The following is a 10877-nucleotide window of genomic DNA, read 5'->3' as shown; positions in this document are numbered from 1 at the left end:
CAGAACTTAGAACAAAGGAGTTGGTTGGTATTTTTGAACAGTCAAAAGGGATTGTTTTACAAGTATTGAATTTTATTTTTCTACTGAAAAATATTGTCATAATAAAGGGATGACAGCCGAAAGCCTTGTCATGAAACCTTTAACATCTTTCGCCAAACTCATGGGCAAAGACGGAGCCATAGAAATCCATGAAAAACATCATACCACAAGGAGTGCGTTGAGGTTTAGGTGGATTTTCTACAAAGTTATCACAACCCGCAAAAGTCAGTCAAACCAGAAAGACTCTCAAAGGTCTAAACAGATACAAGAAAATAAAGAAAGACTACGACCAATAGTCTATAGTGTTCTTAGGTCGACAAAATATTCTTCTAAGAGGCTGTCGTGATGATGGCCTTCTGCTTCTGGACGAAGATGCTGGACCTAGCAATGAGGAGAATTGTTAAGATTTAAAATCTCATCAGGATATAAGACTATTCAACGACACCTATCCGCAGAAACATACATTAGTAACACCAGTCAAAATCAATAATTAATAACATGTTGTGGTGAAGAAATAATTGAACAAAACATGAATCAGGTTCAAAGTGCAAATTATTACTCTGTCATATTTGACGAAATAACCGACGTATCCCACGTGGAACAGCTTTATCTAAATTTGAAATACATACACAATAACAACATTTGTGAAAACTTTGTCAAGTTAATTGACGCGTATGATAACATAAAAACAATTATTAGTGAAAATCAAGAAAGAGGGGAAGAACAAGGCCTGACAGAGTGACAGGAGAAGCATTGGAAAAAATAGTATTAAACTTGGTAAAAGAACTGCACTTGGATCTGAAGAAATGTGGATGAATCGGTAACAACTTTAATAATACTTTAATAACGATAACTTTTGAATGTCTTTATAGAACTCAAAAGTGTGTAAAAAATGCCTTCAAACTCACCATTTTAATCGTATTTTTTAAAAATTACCCCCTGGCCCCCCGGTACACCTCCCCAGAAAAAGTTCATGGCCCCTCCCGAAAATCTGGCCCTGGGGCCTGATTCTAATTCATTTCGACAGTCGCAATTTCATTTCGACACCGCGCGATTCTTGGGGATATTAACCTTATTATGTTGAGACTGCTCAGAATTTGGGTTGGCGCTTCGGTTTCTTGGATTTTGTTGATAGTCTGGGAAAATTATCGAAAAAATACCATTTTTGGGAAAAATTATTTACCAGCTATTTTATTGCTAAAATCGAATCTTAAGATTGCATATATTAGTAATATGGGGTATGACAAGTCCGCAGAAAGTGTGTTATTTTATTTATAAACAAATTAGCACTCCTAAATCTTCTTTTTTTTTTCAATTAGTGGTCTGTAACTCCTAATTTTTTCCTTTGAGCCAAAAACACTCAAATAAAAATTCACCGTAATTTAGTTCTGCACAAAGTTATTTTTTTTCCGATTTCCTTCAACAAAAATTTTACTCAGAAAATCCGAGTTTTCCCAAAAAATCTGCCATTTTCAATTAAAATTTTAGGGAAGTACCTAATTATTTATCAATAATTAAATAATTGAAGACATGAAAGATTTATTATAGTAGATTATACAGAGGGGCTAAATTATGGAATAAATTCATTTCTTTAAAACGGACGATTTTGGAGCAAAATCCCGAAAGAGGTCGATTTTTATTTTTAAATTACAATTTTTTGGCATATATTTCATACTAGTGACGTCATCCATCTGAGCGTGATGACGTAATCGATAATTTTGTTAATGGGAATAGGGGTCGTGTGGTAGGTCATTTGAAAGGGCGTTTAATTCTCTATTCAGTAATATAAACATTAATATCATTAGGTATTTATACATGGTTGCCAAAAAAAAATTTTGAATTAAATTAATTGGCGCAAAAAGAAGAATGTATGTAATTTATTTAACTCAAAATACATTGTACTGCTGTCAGAAAATAGAAAAAAAGGTTTATTTCACAAATAAACATTTCTTTTCGCTTAAATTAAATCACAAACAGACTCCCTCCTACCTATTGGCAGTTTGAACTTTTAATTTAAGCTAAAAGCAATGTTTATTTGCAAAATAAACATTTTTTTCTATTTTCTGACAGCAATACAATGTATTTTGAGTTAAATAAATTACATGCATTCTTCTTCTTGCGTCAATTAATTTAATTCAAAATTTTTCTTGGCCTCCCTGTATAAATAATGAAACTTATGTTTATAATACTGAATAGAGAATTGAACGCCTTTGTAAATGAGCTACAACACGAACCCATATTCCTATTTAAAAAAATAATTACGTCATCACGCTCGGATGGATGACGTCACTAGTTTGAAATATATGCCAAGAAATTTAATTTAAAAATAAAAATCGACCTGTTTCGGGATTTTTCTCTAAAATCGTCCATTTTAGAGAAAATGAATTTATTCCATAATTTAGCCCCTCTCTGTATATCAGGAGACCGGCGACAATCTAACCAATAGTTTAGCAATAATTAAAATGTTAATTAAAAAATTTCGGTCGAAATAATAACCAGAAAGATTATGATACACCAGAATAACTATGATTTTCATATAAAAAAGCACTATACCTATTCAACGTACCTTACAGGATTGAAATTGGACCATTTGAGCGGTCTCGGGAATGTTATAAAGAAACAATTTTTTGGCTTATAAACAAATAGAACCCCTCAGAAAATATTAGATTAAATTAAATTAAGTTAACGCTGTTGAAAAGAGCACGGCTTCTGTGTCCTTTTCGAAGAAAAACAAATTGAATTGCGAGGAGTGATTCCAGGTATAACCGGTCAAATTTGACCGGCATTTGCGACAGAGTTATAAACAACAGGATTTTAATCTTTGAACCATTAGATACCTTTTAATTCCGGTCTTCTTTGTACATACAAATTTTCATATCTTCAAGACACTCATAACAAAAAAGATTTATGTCACTGTCACCAAATTATTTAATTATTGATAAATAATTACTTCCCTCAAATTTTAGTTGAAAATTAAAGATTTTGTTTGGAAAACCCGAATTTTCCGAAGAAAATTTCCGTCGAAGGAAATTGGAATAAATTATTAATGTGCAGAATTAAATTACTGTCAATTTTTATGTGAGTGTTTTGGTTTAAAGTTAAAATTTTCGGAGTTTTAGAGCAATAATAAAAAAAAAGATTTCGGAGCGCTAATTTGTTTATAAACAAAATAGCACACTTTCTGTGGACTTTGCACAGCTATATTACTAATATAGGAAATCTTGAAGATTTTATTTCAGCATGTCCAGCAATAAAATAGCTGGTAATTAATTTTCCTTGTTTTTTACTAATTTTCCCAGATTATTACCTCACATCTTTCATTGAGTTGATGATTCATGTTGTGGACATTCTCAATTATTATATTTCTAATTTAATACTATTCTATCTAATTCCTCAAAACAAGCAAATTTCAATTAAACCCAGCTATATTATAATACCTTTTGATTTAGTTTTCCTTGCAAGAAATAAACAAAACACATCTAAACTAAACCTAACCTCGCTTTTGGCCATTCATTCATCTCCGTGTCAAATAATTTCGACAGTCGCCATCGCCATATTGAAAGCGACTTGTTTAGTGTCGAAATTTGATTTAGAATCAGGGCCCTGGTCCGATCATGAATTTTTGTCTCTTATCTTTTTCATACTGTTTTAGAATGTTGTTAAACTCATTAAAAGAACTAAATAATTGTCCATACTCTATAGTTAATTAAAAAAAACACTAAACAAATAAACAATAAGTTAAAGTATAAACACAACGTGTTTATACACAACAAGTATATAAATTCAATTCCTCAAATTAGCGTGTACCAAAACACCCAGTCAGAGTGCATGCTAAATACTGACGTCATTGACTTGATGACGTTTAAGCGTGTACGTAACTTTTTTATTTGTGTACACGTTAGCGTGTACCTAGACACAGCGGTAAAAATACTATAAAAATAAATATACCAGAGAAATAGAGAAAATTCTGAACACCGCTATATCGAATCGAACATACTTTAAATTGACAGATGACAAATGACAAATTTTTCAAAATCACGTCACACCACCGACAACGAACGACGTCGACCGAGAACGAGAATCATACGAGAAACGAGAATCGAGAATCTCATAAAAGCGGCAAAGTTGTTTGGAAAACTAAAAAGCTGTTTCTTGATTCGACAGACAAGTTGTTTCTTGGTTCTTGACCAACTTCCAGACATTTTTTTTGGTTAAGTAAGCTAACATATTTCTAGTAAATACAATATCAACAATCACTATTGAAAGTATCCGTTTTTAAATTCTACAGTGAAGCAAAATTGTTGAGAATAAATCAGCAGTTCCAGACTTTCACTTTGATTTAAGCAAACTTAAGTAAGCTAACATATTGCTATAGTCAATACAATATCAACAATCACTGTTTAAATATTTTTAAATTTCGCAATGTAAGCAAAATTTTTGAGAATAAATCAGAACAGTTTGCTACAAAGCCTTTCTATCCATCTTTCAAATTATCTCTCCATAATCTGTAGTATTTTCACATAATTCTTCACATGGGACTACCATCACATTCGTTATTAGTTATTTCTTTACTGTGTTCAAGTAAATTTGATTTTGGACTCATTAGGGTAATATCATTAGGTTATAAAATGGTTCTGAAACTGGCTGCTTTCTTGTGGCATGTCTAAGTTAAAATATCATGTTTATATGGTATTAAGCCACAATTTATTGTAATTTTCACTATAATCAATTGTGATTGTAGTAGTAGTAGATTGTATTATAGTGATAATAAACATTTTCTTTGTTCTTTGATATTTTTTTTATTTCTAATCTATATTAGTGTATAAAGGCCTTTGTTGCTCTTGCTTGTATTATTATGCTTTTAAATGTTTCATCATTCTCTTTGCCCTATCCCTATGTGGGGTCTGCTTTCTTAATTGCATTTCTCCACACAATTCTATCTTGGATCATATCAATGTTAATCCCCTTTACCAACATGTCCTGCCTTATCATCTCCTTCCGGGTCTTCTTTGGTCTTCCTCTCCTACTCCTTCCAGGAATCTGTACTTCAGCTATTCTTCGTATTGGGTGATTAATGTTTCGACGTTGAACATGACCAAACCATCTTAACCTATGCTCTCTCATTTTGGCATCAATTGGTGCCACACCTAGACTTCCCCTAATATACTCATTTCTAATTTTATCCTTCTTTGTCACTCCACTCATCCATCTAAGCATTCTCATTTCCTCCACATGCATTCGTTATTTCTCTTTCTTTTTCACTGCCCAACATTCAGTTCCCGTACATCATAGCTGGTCTTATAGCTGTTTATAGAATTTTCCCTACAGCTTCATTGGAATTTTTCTGTCACACAACACACCACTCGCTTCTTTCCACTTCATCCATCCAGCACTAATTCTACTGCATGCATCTCCATCTATTTCTCCATTACTCTGTAATACCGATCCTAGGTACTTAAAACTATTGCTTTTCACAATCATTTGACCATCCAAAGATACCATTTTATTTGTAGTAACTCCATCTTTAAATGAACACTCCAAATACTCTGTTTTTGTCCTACTAGGTTTTAAACCTTTTTCCTCCAGAGCTTGTCTCCACTGTTCCAGTTTTTGTTCTAAGTCTCTTTCACTATTTCCTATTAACACTACATCATCAGCATACATTAGGCACCATGGAATGATACCCTGTTGTTTCGCTGTTATCTGGTCCAAAACTAATGAGAATAAATACAGTCGCTCAATTTATTAGACTCACCCTAGAAATATCAGTTTTTTTCTTTGAAACACCTCAAATGTATGTTCGTAGTCATAAGGAACTGCTGAATGGGTTAAGTAACAATTATTTAATAATCGTGTTACATAATTAAGTTAAAGATTGTGAGACTTTTTAATTGAATTGTGAAAACTTGACAGATGGCAATCTAATGGGCTAAAAGGGTGCAATGACTCGACTTTTTCAACTTTTAGTTTTTTTAGTTAAATTAGTGGTTGATGTTCAAATTTTCGTAAAATTTGCAGTAGTAAGTGTTAATATTAGTCTTTATTAATGTTAGTTTTTCATTTGTTAAGTTATTTTAAGATATTAATAAAAATATGTTAATTTCTAAAAAACGAATGTCTTCGATTGAAATTTTTTCATATGGGTGATTGTAAAGATCTTTTTGTTGAGAAAATCTCTTCTGCTCTCTTCTGTTACTGCTCTATTAGAAAAGACCACATGTATCAAATAGACATAGCAAAAGAATATTGTATATCTTAATCGTCAGTTCGAAGGTTGAGTCAAAAACTTTAAGAGAAACATCGTATTACATCGGTTTAGGGGGGTTGGTATGGCAGAAATGTTTCAGTTACTCCCAGAGGGCAACGAATTTTAAAGAATTTGGCTGTAAAACACAAAAGAGTCACCCATAGCGATATACGGAATAAATTGGAAAAATCAGAGTGTTCAGTATCGGAGTCCACTGTACGCCGAAATTTTTACAGTATGGGATTCAAATCTCATAGGCCAGTTAAGGAACAAAGCAAACAACCAACTGTCACCACAAACGCTCAATAAACGCTTAGTTTGGGCCAATTTGCATAAAGACTGTATTGCCATATAATATTTGTGCAAATTGGCCGAAACTAAGCGTTTCTTGGGCATTTGTGGTGGTGGTTTTGGTTCCTTAACTGGCCTATGACATTTAAATCCCATACTGTACACATTTCGGCGTACAGTGGACTCCGATATTTAACACTCTGATTCTTCCAATTTATTGGTTATATCGCTATGGGTGACTCTTCTGTGTTTTGCAGCTAAATTCTTTAAAATTCGTTACCCTCTGGAGGTGACTGAAATATTACTGCCATACCGACCCCTCCAAACCGATGTAACAGAATGTTTCTCTTTAATTTTTTAGCTCAACCTTCGAACTGACGATTAAGATATAGCATATTTTTTTTCTATTTCTCTTTGATACATGTGGTATTTTCTAATAGAGGAGTAAGAGAAGAGAGCAGAAGAGATTTGCTCAACAAAAAGATCTTTACAATTTCCCATATAAAAAATTTCAATCCAAGATATTTGTTTTTTTTTAAATTAACATATTTGTAATAATATCTTAAAATACATTAAACAAATTAAAAATAAACATTCATATAGAACAATATTAACACTCACCTCTTCAAATTTTATGAAAATTCAACACCAATCACTAATTTAACAAAAAAACTAAAGTTGAAAAAAGTCGAGTCCTTGCGCATTTTTAGCACATTCTATTACCATCTGTCAAGTATCCACAATTCAAAAAAATGTTTACCATTTTTAACTTAATTATGTAGCATGATTATTAAGTAATTATTATTTAACCCAAGTATCACTTTTAAGATACTTTTAAGGTGTGTAAAATTAAAAAAACTGCTTTTTCTAGGGTGAGTCTAATAAATTGAGCAGGGACTGTAAGGACTAAGCACCGAGCCTTGGTGCAATCCTATTTTTACCTGAAATTTATCAGTCTTTACCACACCTGTCCTAACACTAGTCATTACTTCCTCATACATATCTCTCACAATCTTTATATATTCACTTACACTTTACAAATTGATTATCGGATATTTTGGTTTCTTCGCGGATCCGTCTATCAATTACTCTCTCCCATATTTTCATGGTGTGGCTAAGTAGTTTTATAGCCCTGTAGTTTGTACATTGTTGTATGTATGTCTCCCTTGTTTTTTTAGACAGGTACTAATATACTGCTTTTCCATTCGTCTGGCATTTATTTAACTTCCATAATTCTATTAAATAGACCTGCTAGCCAACTTATTCCTGTCTCTCCCAATGCTCTCCATATTTCCCCAGAAATATCATCTGGTCCGACTGCTTTTCCTTTCTTTATTTTTTGAAGCACTTGAGCCACTTCCTCATTTGTCATTCTGGTAACCATTGCTGTTACTGTCTCCGTTAACTCCACAGGCTGTCTGTCAAATTTTTCATTTAATAAACTGTCAAAATACTTTCTCCATCTCTTTTTGACATCCTTTTCGTGAATTAGTATTTTATTATTTTCACCTCGGATACATCTAATCTGATTAAAATCTCTTTCGCTTTCTTTGCTCTCTGTTTGGCTACTTTATATATCTGCTTCGCCTTCCCTGGTATCAAGTTGATCGTATACTGCTACTTTCGCTTCCTTTTTGGCGACCATATAGTTTTGAAGATCTATGTCCGATTGCCACTTTTTATATAATTTTCCCTTCTCTTTTATTTTTCCTTGTACTTCATTTGACCACCACCAAGTCTCTTTATCCTCAAACTTCTTTCCTGACGTTTTCCCAAGTATTTCAATAGCCGTCTCTTTAATAATATTGGCCATTTTTCTCCAAATTGTGTTAGGGCTTCCTTTTATGTTGGAAACGTCAGGAAAGAAGTTTGAGGATAAAGAGACTTGGTGGTGGTCATATGCTTTTAAATGTTTATTTCTTGTAATTTTTTAGATATAATATGTGTTTTTATGTTTTTTCTGTTTTTCTTCTCCTAATCGTGCTACAACACTTTGTGAGTCTTGGTCTGCTTAACAATGTTCTTCCATTCTGCCCTGTCAGATTCTTTCCTTCGCCACTGCCTGATGTTCATGATTTTAAGATCCCCCTCTATGTCGTCTACCCATTTTTTACGGGGCCTTCCTCTTGTTCTATTTCCTTGAGGCTTCCATCTCTGGATTACTTTTACAGCTCGATTATCTAGCATTCTTTCTAAGTGACAGAGCCAGTTTAGTCTTTGTGATTTTACAAATCTAACAATATCTGGGCACTGTATTAGTTCTTATCTGTATTAATTCTCCAGGAACCATCGCTGCAATGTCTTGGTCCAAATGTCTTAGTATTTTGCCCTCAAATATTATCAGTTGATTTTCATCAGTGGTTGAGACTGTCCATGTTTCACATCTATATGTGACCACTGGTCTAATTACTGTTCTATAGATTCTAAGCCTAAACTCACGATTCAGTAACTTACTTTTCATTAAGTCTTTGTATGCATAAAAACGCTTATTATCTCTAAGAATCCCTGCCTGTATTTCTTGAGTGGTGTTGTTGTTATTTATTATTGAGCCTAGGTAGGAAAAATTTGAGGCATATTCGTAGGTACGGTTGTCTACCTTCAGATTCTCATGTTGATTCAACTTTGTGAACTCCATATAATATTTTGTTTTACTTTCATTTATACAGGGTGTCCCGAAAAGATTGGTCATAAATTATACCACAGATTCTAGGGTCAAAGATAGGTTGATTGAACCTCACTTACCTATATACAATAGTGCACACAAAAAGAGTTACAGCCCTTTGAAGTTACAAAATGAAAATCAATTTTTTTTCATATATCGAAAACTCTCAGAGATTTTTTATTGAAAATTGACATGTGGCATTTTTACGACAGCAATATCTTTAAAAAAAAATTAAGTAAAATTTGTGCACCCCATACAAATTTTATGGGGGTTTTGTTCTCTTAAACCCCCCCAAACTTTTGTGTATGTTCCAATTAAATTATTATTGTGGCACTATTAGTTAAACACATTATTTTTAAAACTTTTTTTGCCTCTTAGTAATTTTTCGATAAGCCAGTATTTATCGAGATATTTTGAATATTTGTCGAATCCACCACATATTTGTATATGCTTAAGTACGGTTATAGAGACCTGTTAATAATCTGAAAATTTATTTATAATTTACATTTTTAGGTATATTTTAAAACAGAAGCTACATCTCAATAAAAGGTGACTTATGAACAAAAGACTAAGAGACAAAAGTTTTAAAAACACTGTGTTTAACTAATGGTACCACAATAATAGTTTAATTGGAACGTACACAAACATTAGGGGGGTTTAAAGGAACAAAACCCCCATAAAATTTTTACGTAAATATATTGAAAAAGAAGCCGCATCTCAATAAAAACTGGCTTATCGAAAAAATACTAAGAGGCAAAAAAGTTTTAAAAACGTGTTTAACTAATGGTACCACAATAATGAATTAATTGGAACATACACAAAAGTTTGGGGGGGTTTAAGGGAACAAAATCCCCATAAATTTTTTATGGGGTGGACAAATTTCACTATAATTTTGTTTTAAGATGTTCCTGACATAAGAATTATACATGTCGATTTTCAATAAAAAATCTCTAATAGTTTTCGATATATTGAAAAAAATCGATTTTCATTTTGTAACTTCAAAGGGCTGTAACTTTTTTTGTGAGCACATTGGTACTAAGGTAAGTTAGGTTCAATCGAACTATTTTTGACAACAGAATGTGTGGTATAATTTATGACCATTCTTTTCGGGACACCCTGTATATAGACCAAATGTAGCAGCTTCCCGTTTCAGCTCTATAGCTTTTCCATGGCAACAGGCAACATCATCCGCATATTTGCATAGATCTTGTATTAATACATCCGTTCATATCTGATTTTCTAACAACAGCTTCTAAAGTTAGATTAAAAAGTGTTGTTTATGTTTTTTTGTTTTATTTATTAGCATTGTATATTTTATCTTTACATTAGTAATTATATTATTTATTTATTTCAAATTTAACAAAAATAAAATATCCTAATCATAACACAAATAATAAACTAAGTATTAAATACTAAACTAAGTATTAAAAAAAAAAGTATTAAATAATTATTAAATATTGTTAAACAAATGATTAATTTAACTAAATTAAATTTCTTGAATATCTTATTAAAATGAAAATCTCTGACAATTAAAATGAAAAGAAATGAAGACTCCAAGGTAAAGGTCACTCATCTTCGATTCCTAACTTACTCAGTCATATTATCGATGGCTTAGTGTGAAAACCTCGTATCTCATTA

General features: G+C 32.2%; 1 protein-coding gene across 3 annotated transcripts in view; it reads left to right on the top strand.

Moving 5' to 3' along the window:
• The first annotated feature begins 4093 nt into the window (after window positions 1-4093).
• The window catches only part of LOC114337107 (protein maelstrom homolog), a 69989-nt gene continuing 63205 nt past the window's right edge, over window positions 4094-10877 (top strand). The window contains exon 1 of one of the 3 annotated variants that reach the window (XM_028287493.2): window positions 4094-4254. The gene's annotated coding sequence lies outside the window, so the exon portion shown is untranslated. Of the gene's footprint in view, window positions 4393-10877 lie in introns of all 3 variants that reach the window. The other 2 variants (XM_028287495.2, XM_028287494.2) reach the window with 2 other exon arrangements.

Source organism: Diabrotica virgifera, chromosome 2 (genome assembly GCF_917563875.1).
Source record: "Diabrotica virgifera virgifera chromosome 2, PGI_DIABVI_V3a".
NCBI classification, from domain to species: Eukaryota; Metazoa; Arthropoda; class Insecta; order Coleoptera; family Chrysomelidae; genus Diabrotica; species Diabrotica virgifera.
This window is presented reverse-complemented; position numbering and strand designations above follow the sequence as displayed.